Raw genomic sequence first — 12,113 nt, 5'->3', positions numbered from 1 at the left:
ATTTACCAATGAGATATTATTAAATATTATTCGTTTCTTTTAAGCTAATTCAACCAAAGAAATTTGACCTGAGGTTCCTGAAGCCAGAAATTAGGGACTTGTGACTTGACTTGATCTGAGCTGTGGGACTTGAAACTTACTTAAGACTTGACTCGAGTCTTGAAGGTTAAGACTTGAGACTTGCTTAGGACTAGCAGTAATGTAACTTGGTCCCAAGTCTGCTTATATGTCCCAAACCATTAATCTATTGTAATGTTGTTTCTTATTGCTCAGGGGTTGTGTGGCAGTGTCACATGGATCTCTCAAGGGAACACATTATTTGGACTCCATATTATTGTGTATAGGTGCATGTTCATATTTAGGAGGCTGTGTTACTCACATCATAACCCCCAGTCCTCGCAGATATATCCACATTGCAGGCAGGTTTATTGTCATGAAATATTGTTTGGATAAAGGGCAGGTGTGTTGCGGGCGGTTGAATGACATGACTATGCCTAACATTTTTTGTTGTTGCAGTAATCTATGAGAACAAGGCCATAGTATGCCTCTCAAAGTAAATGACATTTCAGTGCCTTTTTGTCACTAAAACAGTTGTTAAGCAATTAATCTAATCAATGCTATGTAAACTGTATGGTCCAGCAGCATTTTCTATATTTTCAGCTTAAGATTTCACTAGCTGCTGAGGATGGCTTATTTGGATTACAGGCCATTGTGGGTGGAAAGAAACAGCTGACCGCACACCACTACTGTCTAGGGCGTTTATATAGATGTGTGATATTAAAAACGGATATCAAAGAATTTGGGAAAAAATTACACTGAATTGGCCAAAAAATAAAACTGATTTTATAGGGCACGAGACTTGCAGACGATACCAATGTTTTGACATTTCTGTTGCTGTGTACCCTGCCAAACATTTAAAACAAATGTGCATCTGGTGATGCTTCAAATTTCTATTTAGGCAAATGCAATCATATAAAAGTTATTTTTCTAGATATTTTGATATCAAAAGGCTATTACAAAAGTAACCTAATTGAATAGAAAAATTATAATGCAGAATTATACAATGCCCGAATATAAATGTAGTAAATAACATATTAGACTTCAACCATACGTCAACAAAGTATAAATTGTAAAATGAAGCAATAGGACGTGACGAGCAAAAAACCCAATTCTAATAAAAATGACTGGAGCAGATGAGACGCTTATAGACGGTCAGACATAAATCAGCCTTTTTCAAGCAATCAGCTAATACCAATTATTACAATGCAGGGCCAGACTAACCATTGAGAATAACATGAATGTTACGATGTCAAAGATCTCTTCCCCATTGACCAGATTATTTCCAGAAACCAGTAGCAGTCTTCACAGTGAGTAGCTTTTCCAATTACAGTCTGACATTTATTTTCTATATAATAAATCCAATTCATTCTCTTTTATACAACCCTGTTTCTAAAAAAGTGGTGACACTGCGTAAAATGCAAATAAAAACAGAATGCATCGATGTGCAAATCATTTATCACTATATTTAATTGGAAATAGTACAAAGACAACATATCAAATGTTGAAACTGAGAAGTTATATTGTTTTTGTAAAAATACATTCCCATTTTGAATTTGATGCCAGCAACACGTTTCAAAAAAGTTGGGATAAGGCATGTTGTAGTTTTGAAAGTGAAATGTTTTCCCATTCTTGTCTGATATAGGATTTCAGCTGCTCAACACTTCAGGGTCTCCTTTGTTGTATTTTTGTTTCATAATGCGCCAAATGTTTTCTATGGATGGCAGCATTTGTTACTTCAAAACCTGTATATACTGTTCAGCATTAATGGTGCCTCCACAGATGTGCATCGAGCCCATGCAGAGATTTCCACTACAGAATTGTGCCTGTTTTTAATGCAGTGCCATCTGAGGGCCTGAAGATCACGGCCATCCAATATTGGTTTTCGGACATGTTAGTTGCGTACAGAGATTTCTCCAGATTTTCTGAATCTTTTAATGATATTACATACCGAAGATGATGAGATCCCCAAACACTTTGCAATTTTACATTGAGAAACATTATTCTTTAATTGTTGCAAATTTTTCCTGCGCAGAGTTTCATAGAGTGGTGAACCCCTCCTCATCTTTACTTCTGAAAGACTCATCCTCTCTGGGATGCTCTTTTTATGCCCAGTCATGTTACTGACCTATTGCCAATTAACCTAATTAGTTGTGAGATGTTCCACCAGTATTACACAACTTTTCCAGTCTTTTGTTGCCCCAGTCCCTGCTTTTTTGAAACATGTTGCTGGCATCAAATTCAATGTGGGTATATATTTTTCAAAGAACAATCAACATATTCAGTTTCATCATTTGCTATTGTAATAAGATGGTCAAGTGTGGTTTGGTCTGTGTTTGTGTTAGCTTTAATTTCATTGCTGAGCCTGTGGCCCGTCAGCTTTTCATTCTGATCTCTACAGATACACTTATACAATCATTGAAAACTCATTTTTTTTGTTTCACCCTAGACAGTACAATACTTGTCAAACTTTCAAACTCACACCCTTTTTACCGGCACCACCCATCTGGTCAGCAAAAGACCCTCTCCTCTTTAAAGATGGCTTACTTCCTCTCCCAGTTCAGAGGTCGGACACCACAAACAGTGTGTTCTCACGCTGAACCGAAAAAGTTGCAACGCCACCTCCAGCTGTGGTCACCCACTATAATTGCAACATAAAACAGAAACCAACACATTTCCACCCCCACAGTTATGTACATACTCAGCGGCCCAAATTTGTAACTACTTAAACTGTCACAATATGATGTCTTTTTACTATTACTTCTTCTTTTGAATATAGGGTTTAAAATATTTGCATTCTGTTTTTTATTTCCACTTTACACAGCATCCCAACGTTTTTGGTAACAGGATTGTAAGCAATGTAGGCTCATGATCAAGGATTTTTTTTTATTGCTTGCATCCACTTTTAGACCAAGTGCTTAAACTCTACATCCATATCCAAGCTCTTCAGTCTACCATCTCAGGAGTGCAGCTCACACTCGGCACAGTCAAAACTCTTCTCTGTCCTGGTACCCCAATGGTGGAATTAATCTTAATCTTGAATCTAGTACAGAATAGTCCCTGCCCATTTTCCAAAAATTTCTGAAACCTTACATTTTTAAAGTGTCTTAACTTTGCACCTCAGTCTGGTTAGGTTTCCAAGTGTGTTATAGGCATGACTACAGTTTGTTTGCACTGACTCACCCTTTAAAAGTTAGTCTAAACAATAATGATGATACAGAATGATGATTAATTATGTTTACATTTTATTTTTTGGTTGCAAGAGCACAAAGGCTTATCCACTCAACAACTGCATTGCTTAGACAGTAATTCTTTCTTCTTCAAGTCATGATTACATTATTGTCAAGTGCAGGAGCATTGAGTGCTGCTTATTCAGCATGTCTGTGTCCAATTGTGATGTGTTATTTAGAGACAGCTATGACAACATGTTGTTGCATAGTCAATCTCAAATTTGAACAATCAGGTGTGATTATGTTTTAGTGATTGACCGTTGACCTATAAAGAGTTCAATAAAGAGTTTGGATTAAAAAAAACTTTGAAACATTTTAAACTTTGTTTGACAAGCGCTTCTAAATGGTCAATAAATTACCTTTCAAATTATACTTTGACAATATAATGTAGCAAGCTTTAACTTACTAAAATCCCATGTAATTGGGCAGTTATGTTTTCAGATTTTAAGTTTGTTTAGAGAGGCATCAAATTAAGATGGACTATAGTCTCTTCAGCTAACTTTTCAATCCTTGCCAGTCCTTATCATTGCCAGACTTATGGTTGTAACAGTTGATGAGGCAGGACACAAGCGCAGGGAGAACAGAGGACATTTAATAAAATAAAATTTGAACCATAACTAAAGGAAACACTACAAACGAGACAAGACGGAACAACTGAAACATAAAAGGCATACGCCAAACAAAAGACAGACAAGATACACTGAGAAAGGAGAAGTAGGAACAGTGGTTAGGAAAACGGGGGGGGGGTGATAAACAACAAAACAAGTCCAGTCATCGATCCCACTGTCCAGACTGACGACTGGACGGTGGGAATAATGCAGAAACTCTCCTCTTCCGCAGCTGCTGGGCCAGATGAGCTCCCTCGTACTCCCGGATCTGCCTCTGTGGGGGGTCCCATGCCGGAGCCAGAAGTCTGCGGGCACACTACAGTGATTAGGGAAACAGTTGAGGGCGACAAACAACAAAACGAGTGTCCGTGATCAAAAACAAGGGAGAGAGGGAATTGGGCTCAGTGGCATGGCAAGCCTGCCGTGCCAGGACGTGACAATGGTCTTGATATGCAGCCGGATTTTCATCAATGTTGTTCATTGGTTGTTGGTAAACATTATGGAGTTTAAAGAGAAAAAGGTTTCTATCAAACTTTATATCACTGTAACATACACTATATATTAACATCAATCAACACATATCTATGACTGTTCACATGTAAATATCAACTTTAAATTAAGTAAAGCAAGTAGGCCTATTCATCATGTCTTTGTTCTACATAATGCTGTGAGCTGATACACAGCAACAGACAATTAGGCTAACATGTCATGGCAATGACAATTCATATAACAGACACCAGTGTACTGTAACACATTAGAGAAAGCCAATCTTTAATAACATTACTAGGTTAAAAAGTGCAAAACATGACACTGCTTTCTATAACATTGGCTAGAGAACTCACAACCATCCACTCAACGTCCACAACTTGTCCCAAGTGGAACTGGAATTAGTTTTACTTATAGTATCAAATTTGGTCGTCTTGCCACTCTATTAACAACACCCACTTGTCTGTTGGTGAAACATGGAGAAATCATCATGCGTTGTAAATACCTGAGACCGTTGGGAGTACTTTTGCTTAATGCAAGTAAATGGTTTACGGTATGTTAACTAATGCACTATTATTGATAGCAAACGTTACTGTAGTAACATTACTAGCCTGCTAGCTACTACAGCAAGCCACTAGCACATATTCGGCCAAAGTTATTTTGCGAAGTATTCAAGATAAGCTAGACAATTACATACACCAGCTAACGTTAAATTAAACAAAATGAGTACGTCCTGGACTAGCTGGACAATACTTTGATGCACAATACTTTAGCGTTATAGCTGGAAAAGAACATAGTTAAGCTAAAGACCGAAAGGTACCTGACATTACTGTACCCGCTTGACTTGAGGTACCTGCGTGACGGTTGGAAATATACACCCAGTCTCGCTCCGTCTCGTCAAGTCACGTGGCCCGTAAAACAAATACGCGCAAGCAACACCTGCACGCATAATAATAAGCAGCCTGACAGCTTTTGGGAAGAACATCTGTTAGGCTTGCTGTAACGAGAGAATACTGCAAAACATGTTTGCAAGGTCATAATAAGGCACATAAGAACTGAAAAGTTGAGGCAGTATAATTCTCCCAGAGCTTAATTTTTTTATTGTATTTCACCAACACAAAATAACATGACAAAACAGTAATGGTATTGTGCCTATAATTACAATGGGGGTAACATTACAGTTGTGGATTGTTTTCATATTTTCGTCTTGATGAATTTATTTCTGTAATAGCAGCTGCATTAAAGCCTTTTCTAAACGTTACTAGTGCTCGTTTAAAATTCTGACTGAGTCAATAAAAATACTAGCCCAGATACTATGGTTCATACTTAGGGTCATTGAAGTCGATCTGCATAATATTACACAATATTATAATATACAGTGGGTATAGAAAAGAATCACCCCCCTTTAAAATAATCAAATGTTGTTGCTTTGCAGCCTGAAATGAAGACAGACACAGTTTTTGTTTCATTCAGCTGTATTTACTCAGTGCAACTTATAACATCCAAATGAAAGATAACAGCAACGTGTCAAATCTTTTTTTTTTAAACAATAAAAAAACAATCACTGAGTTGGAAAAAGGATCACCCCCTTGTGTCAGTATTTTGTTGAACCACCTTTTGCTTTAATTACAGCCTTTAGTCTGTAGGGGATATGTCTCTACTAACTTTGCACATTTAGACATTGCAATATTTGACCACTCCTCTTTGCAGAACTGCTCATGTTCAGTTAAATTTGATGGCGACCATTTGTGGACTGCTGTCTTCAAGTCATTCCACAGATTTTCAATGGGGTTTAAGTCCAGGCTCTGACTAGGCCATGCAAGGACATTCACCTTTTTCTCTTTCAACCACTGTGTGGTCAGTTTTGCTGTGTGCTTTGGGTCATTGTCATGTTACAAGGTAAATCTTCTTCCCATTGACAACTTTCTGGCAGAGAACAGCAGATTTTCCTCAAGAATTTGACAGTATTTTGCCCCATCCATTTTTCCTTCTATCCTGACAAGTGCTCCAGTCCCTGCTGCACAGAAACAACCCCATACCATGATGTTACCACCTCCATGCTTTACTGTAGGAATGGTGTTATTTGGATGGTGAGCTGTATTGGATTTTCAACAGACATATCATTTGGGGTTGAGGCCAAATAATTCAGTTTTAGTCTCATCTGACCATAACACCTTTTTCCACGTGGCCTTAAAATCTTCAAGGTGCATTTTGGCAAAGCTCAGTCGTGACTGCATATAGCATTTCTTGAGTGGCTTTTTTCTTGCAACCCTCCCATACAAGCCACATTTGTGGAGAATTTGTGATATTGTTGTCACATGCACACAATGACCACTCTTTGTCATGAATTCCTACAACTGCTTCAGAGTTGCTGTAGACCTCTTGGTAGCCTCTCTGACCAGTTTCCTCCTGGCTCTTTCATCCAGTCTTTTGATAATGCCTTGCCACCCATAGTTGATTGTTTTCTTCAGTTGCACTACCAAGGACTGAAATGCTTCAGGAAAAGCTTGTTTCATGCTTAGCTAATCAAAATGACCACAGCTGATCACAGTTGAAAGTCAATTGGCTTTGTGTGCTATTGAGGAGGTGATTAACTACACCTGGTTGGGTTTACAAGTCATATTCAGGAGGGGGGTGATTCTTTTTCCAACTCAGTGATTCTGTTTTTTTATTTGTATTTTTTTTTTCTGACAAGTTGGTATTATATCTTTCACTTGGATGTTATAAGTTGTAAATACAGAAGAATATATATATTTTTGTGTCTGTTTTCATTTCAGGCTGCAAAGCAACAAAATGTGATTATTTTAAAGGGGGGTGATTCTTTTCTATACCCACTGTAGCATGAGCAGATGACAGGAATTTGCATATTTACGTATCCTGCAGGATTATCTAAGTCTTTAAGGTTTTAGTCCTGCAGGAATTGGCATATCCTGCTGGTATATTCAAAATGTGTAAGTTGCAATTTAAGATCCTGAAGGATTTGGTTCTGCAGGATTCTCAAAATGTCTGCAGGATATGTCATACACAAACAGGAGCATCGGGGAGATTTCATGCAGGATTTGGGCAATCCTTCAGGATTCCTTCTGGTCACCTGCATAATTCCTTCACAACAGATTAAATTCCTGTAGGATTCCTGCAGGACCTTTTTGTAAGGGAAGTTAAAAATCTCAAAAATAATTTAATTAGTGTTCTTTTGTAACATTTCTTTGTTTTGTTTACCCATAAACCATTTCAATCAGTTGAGAGCCTATTAGCAATATAGTATAATGTCTGGCCGTTACTGCCTAATAAGAACTTTTTGAAAACAAGTGTGAACACTGACTACCAATAGAGAACATGAAGAGAAGCTAACAATTATACACAGACACACACAGATTCTATCCTATGAATTTTACCTTTCTCATCTATATCCTCTCCTCCCCAATTCAGACCAAACCTATGAAAAACTAACTTGTGGCTGACTACCACAAGATGAAGAGAAGCTAACACACACATACATATATACATTTACAGCTTCCATACTATTACATCTGCTCCTTTAACACATACATATTTATACACACACAGCTTTTGCATACTTTTACATCTGACCCTCTTATCTTTCTAATGTAAGTGAAACAATTCCTACCATAACAGATTATTAAGCAAATGTAAAATAAACACACAGTTTATATCCTGTGAACTCTGCCCCTTTAATTTCCACCCCAGTTTAGACCAAGACTGTGTACAACAATGAGACTGACTATCACATGAGGCCATGATGCAAAGGTAACACACAGACACACAGACACACAGACACACAGACACACAGACACACAGACACACACACAGTATGGGCTATCATATTCTTTAAACTCTGACCATCTTATCTCTTGTTTGTCCTCCCCATAGACTGAGCCTATAGACAACATTCAACACTGGACAGCCATACAGGCAATTCTCTTAGGAATAATCTCTTATGCAGTGTTGGAGTTTAAGTGGACAATCAAACTCATGATGCTGCAGTGAAAATTAAATTGCTATGCAATCTGATGTATACTGCTTTCTGTCAATAATTTTTAAAGCATGTATATTGTCATGCAGGAAATTGTCTTAAGGATGAGGAAGTAGGTTGTAAATAAAAATTGCCTTGACATTTATTTATTTTTACCTCAAGGAACCATAACTAAAGGCTATTTCACAGGATTAAAGGACCATTTTGTTGTACTGATCCTTTAAATCATCCAGATAGTCTTAGTGAAGTTATTCTGCTGGATATTTTGAGGGTTATTTATTTGCATGATTCCTGCAGGATTTATTTCCTGAAGGGCTATCTACAGGATCCAACAATTGTCCTACAGGACAGTGGCCCCAAAATCCGGTAGGACAAATCCTGCAGGATCTCCTACAGGATTTAGAGGCCACTTTCCTGTAGGATTTGGTGGAGTTCCTGTAGGATATTTTGAATGCAGGATTCCTGCAGGATCTATTTCCTGAAAGACAACCTGCAGGATTCCTACTGGATCCTGCATGAAAGTTGCCCCAAAATCCTGTAGGACATCCTGCAGGATTCCTGTAGGATTTGTCCTGCAGGATTCCTGTGGGACTTGTTGTAAGGGCATAATATCTTCAGAAAGCTGCTCTTTGAGCATTTTTTTTTTTTAACAGTACATTCTGTGAATTATTTAACATATTTATGTGTCAGGCAAATTTTGCGTATTTCTTTGTAAACATTTTACGCTTTTATTGGGCACACAAAAATAACATTTCATACAACTATGGTCATGTATAATTGTCCAACGTTTTGCTATGTAATCACACAACCACACATAGCATTTCATTAGGCTCCCATCAGCTAGACCTAAAAGACTGAACACAAACATTGAAAGATTTCTTTCTCAGATGTTTAGTCTCGAACAGGGACGTCGTTAGTCCTATTTTAGGGGGGCTTTAGCCCCCCTAAAATATTAATTATCCCCTCTTAAATAAATCAATATATCAGGCAATATATTTGCTCCATGATTTCTTTTTTTGTCAACCTTTCCATCACATCTAAACTTCTTACAAATTGTGTAGAATCGTGTTCGTGGTGTCAGTATGTTCGGTTCAGTTTGATGCTTTGAACGTTACTCACCTATCTGAAGCAAGCTGTGTTCTGTAAATAGTAGCTAACATTTCTAGTGGTCGGGGAAGTAAATCCTCTCAAGTTCAAAATGTAATAGCACTGGAAAGCAATGGTACGTTTTGCTAATCACTATAACCTTTCAGCTAGCCCACCACCATTTTTATAGATTTTTTTTTTTTTAATGGGATCGTAAATATGCCATGTACAGTGGATATAAAAAGTCTACACACCCCTGGTATTGGGAGTTTTTATTTAGTATTTTTCCCCCTCAAAGATTTCAGTTTGTTTTTCAAATGAATTGTTCACATTATAAGTCATATTAAAGGTGGTTAAAAGTTCTGACATGATTCATCTTTGTCTCATTCTTTTACAACGCGAGAACCTAGCATTTTAACAAATACAAATTAATTATAATGAAATTAAACAAAATAGTAAGGTTGCCAATAATTGTGGACGGTGGCCGATAATAACCAACTACTGAAAATATTAATTTCCCATTAATTACATGCTAGCTAACATTTGTATGCCACTGATCATCAGGAACACAGTTGCAAAACTGTGCATGTTTCACAGATTCAAGTATATTTGGGATTGGAGTTAACGTATTGCAACATATTCTGTTCAGAGGAAAGGAGATCCGGTTGTTAAATGTTTCTTTTTTTTATTATTATGATAATTTTTTAATTACTGTTCCAAGATGAATGAAAGTTGTATTGCTGTTATGTACTTAACATTCTAGGAAACATTTAACAGATTTCCTAACACCTGCAAACACTGAGGGTCAATATGATTTTGTAATAAGATTTGATACGTTTTACTTTTTCATGTGTACCGGGTTGAGAGATCCCTTCAAAGTGTCACGGCTTCGGGGGTTGAGAGGAGCAAGGAGGAACCGGAGAAGGCGTGATGGAATGAAGGTTTAATGTTTCTCAGCGAGAGAAATCAGTACAGGTATAACAAAGCGTTGAACAGCTCTTCCATTTAGTAGAGACAATTACACACAAAGACAGGGGGAGCAGAGGGAACATATATACCGGGGGAAACAGCGATGATGAGGAACAGGTGCACAAACGAGACACAGGTGAAATGTATGATGAAGACGGTGGCGTCAGAAAGCAGGTGACGTCGACCGCTGGGGCCCGCCCGCTGCAGGGGGAGGTGAACCAGCAGAGGTCGCAGTTGTCACACAAAGATGTGGGGCACGCTGTCATATTATTTGCCATGTTACAAAGAAACTAGATAATGTAAAGGTCTAGGGAAAGTTACATTTTAATAAAAATTGAAAAAAACTTTAGGCCACTGTGAATTTATGAACCATTACAATGAATGACCCAGCCAGGTGCCCTAACAGAAATCAGCCTTCTTTGCTAACAAAAATCAAGTGTTTTTAGGAGTTGAGAATAGCGGAATCAACTCAACCCTCAGGTATGGGAGTTGACACTTGGAGCCCGCCTCTACAGAATAAAGGTATTGATTGTTTGGTTGTCAACTCTACACTACATTTTCAATAAAATATAAGGATGTCTTTTGCCCACTTTAAACTCAGAGCATTTTATAGTTTTTTTTCTAACCAGTTATTATGCCGGTCACGGCCAATCCAACATCTCAAAATGTTTCTCTGGCTAGCCAGTGACATGGTATTAGGTAAACTGTTGCTAGTATAGTCCGATTTCTGCCATTTTAGTGGCTCCTTTTTAAAACTAACAGTTTCTATTATTAATACCTATTTAAACAACCACAATTGTTTTGACAACCATTTAATTTTTAAGACTGAATGCAGTAATCAATCAATTTTATTTCAAAACATGAAATACCGGTTCATTTAATGAATAAGCTATCTGAGTTTGTTTATTAAACATTTCAAAATCCAGATACACATTTAAAACATAATTTATAAACAGTCTAAAACGTGACTGTCCCGAACAAAGGAAGGGAGGCAGGACACAGGCACAGGGGGAACAGAGGACTTTTAAAAACGGAACAAGACCCAAGAAAAAACATAAAACCAAAACTGGATCGATGCAAAGCTGGTGGTCTACCATTGTGTGTGTGAGGAAGGATAGACTATGAACAGAGCAGTGCTCGCCTCTGTGACTTTATATGGACTCATGTCTTAAGGTACCAAAGTAAATTAGGTCACTGCAAGCTCCACAGCAGCTGTTTGAATGCAGAGCGAGGTTTCTTCAGAATAACATACATCTGCATATAATATTTCCTCTAGCCAGTGTCTCCTCCTGTACTGGTTGATGCTCGTCAGTTGTGCAATGCCAAACCAGAATGATACACATGCAGAGATAAATATATTTTATGTTTGTAAATGGACGCCATGTTGTCACCAAACATTTCAGCACAATTATACCCTAGTGAGAATGTCAGTAACTGACTAATTGTAATGATGAGATGTTGCACATGATGAAAGCACCTAAGATGGCACAACTATCCCTATGAACCAAGCAATGGTCTCCTTTTTGATGTTATACTAAAGACGACTACCTTCTTCAAGTCATACATTTGGGCAGGTAAAACCTTTACATTTAGAAAAATAGAAAGCAGTTCTCATGTACAACCTGTCCAAAGGCATATCAAGTGTAAAACAACACTCAGTAACACTTACAATGCGCTGCTTCA

This window comes from Esox lucius, chromosome 19 (assembly GCF_011004845.1).
Source record: "Esox lucius isolate fEsoLuc1 chromosome 19, fEsoLuc1.pri, whole genome shotgun sequence".
Classification (NCBI taxonomy): Eukaryota; Metazoa; Chordata; class Actinopteri; order Esociformes; family Esocidae; genus Esox; species Esox lucius.
Note: the sequence above shows the minus strand (reverse complement) of the source record.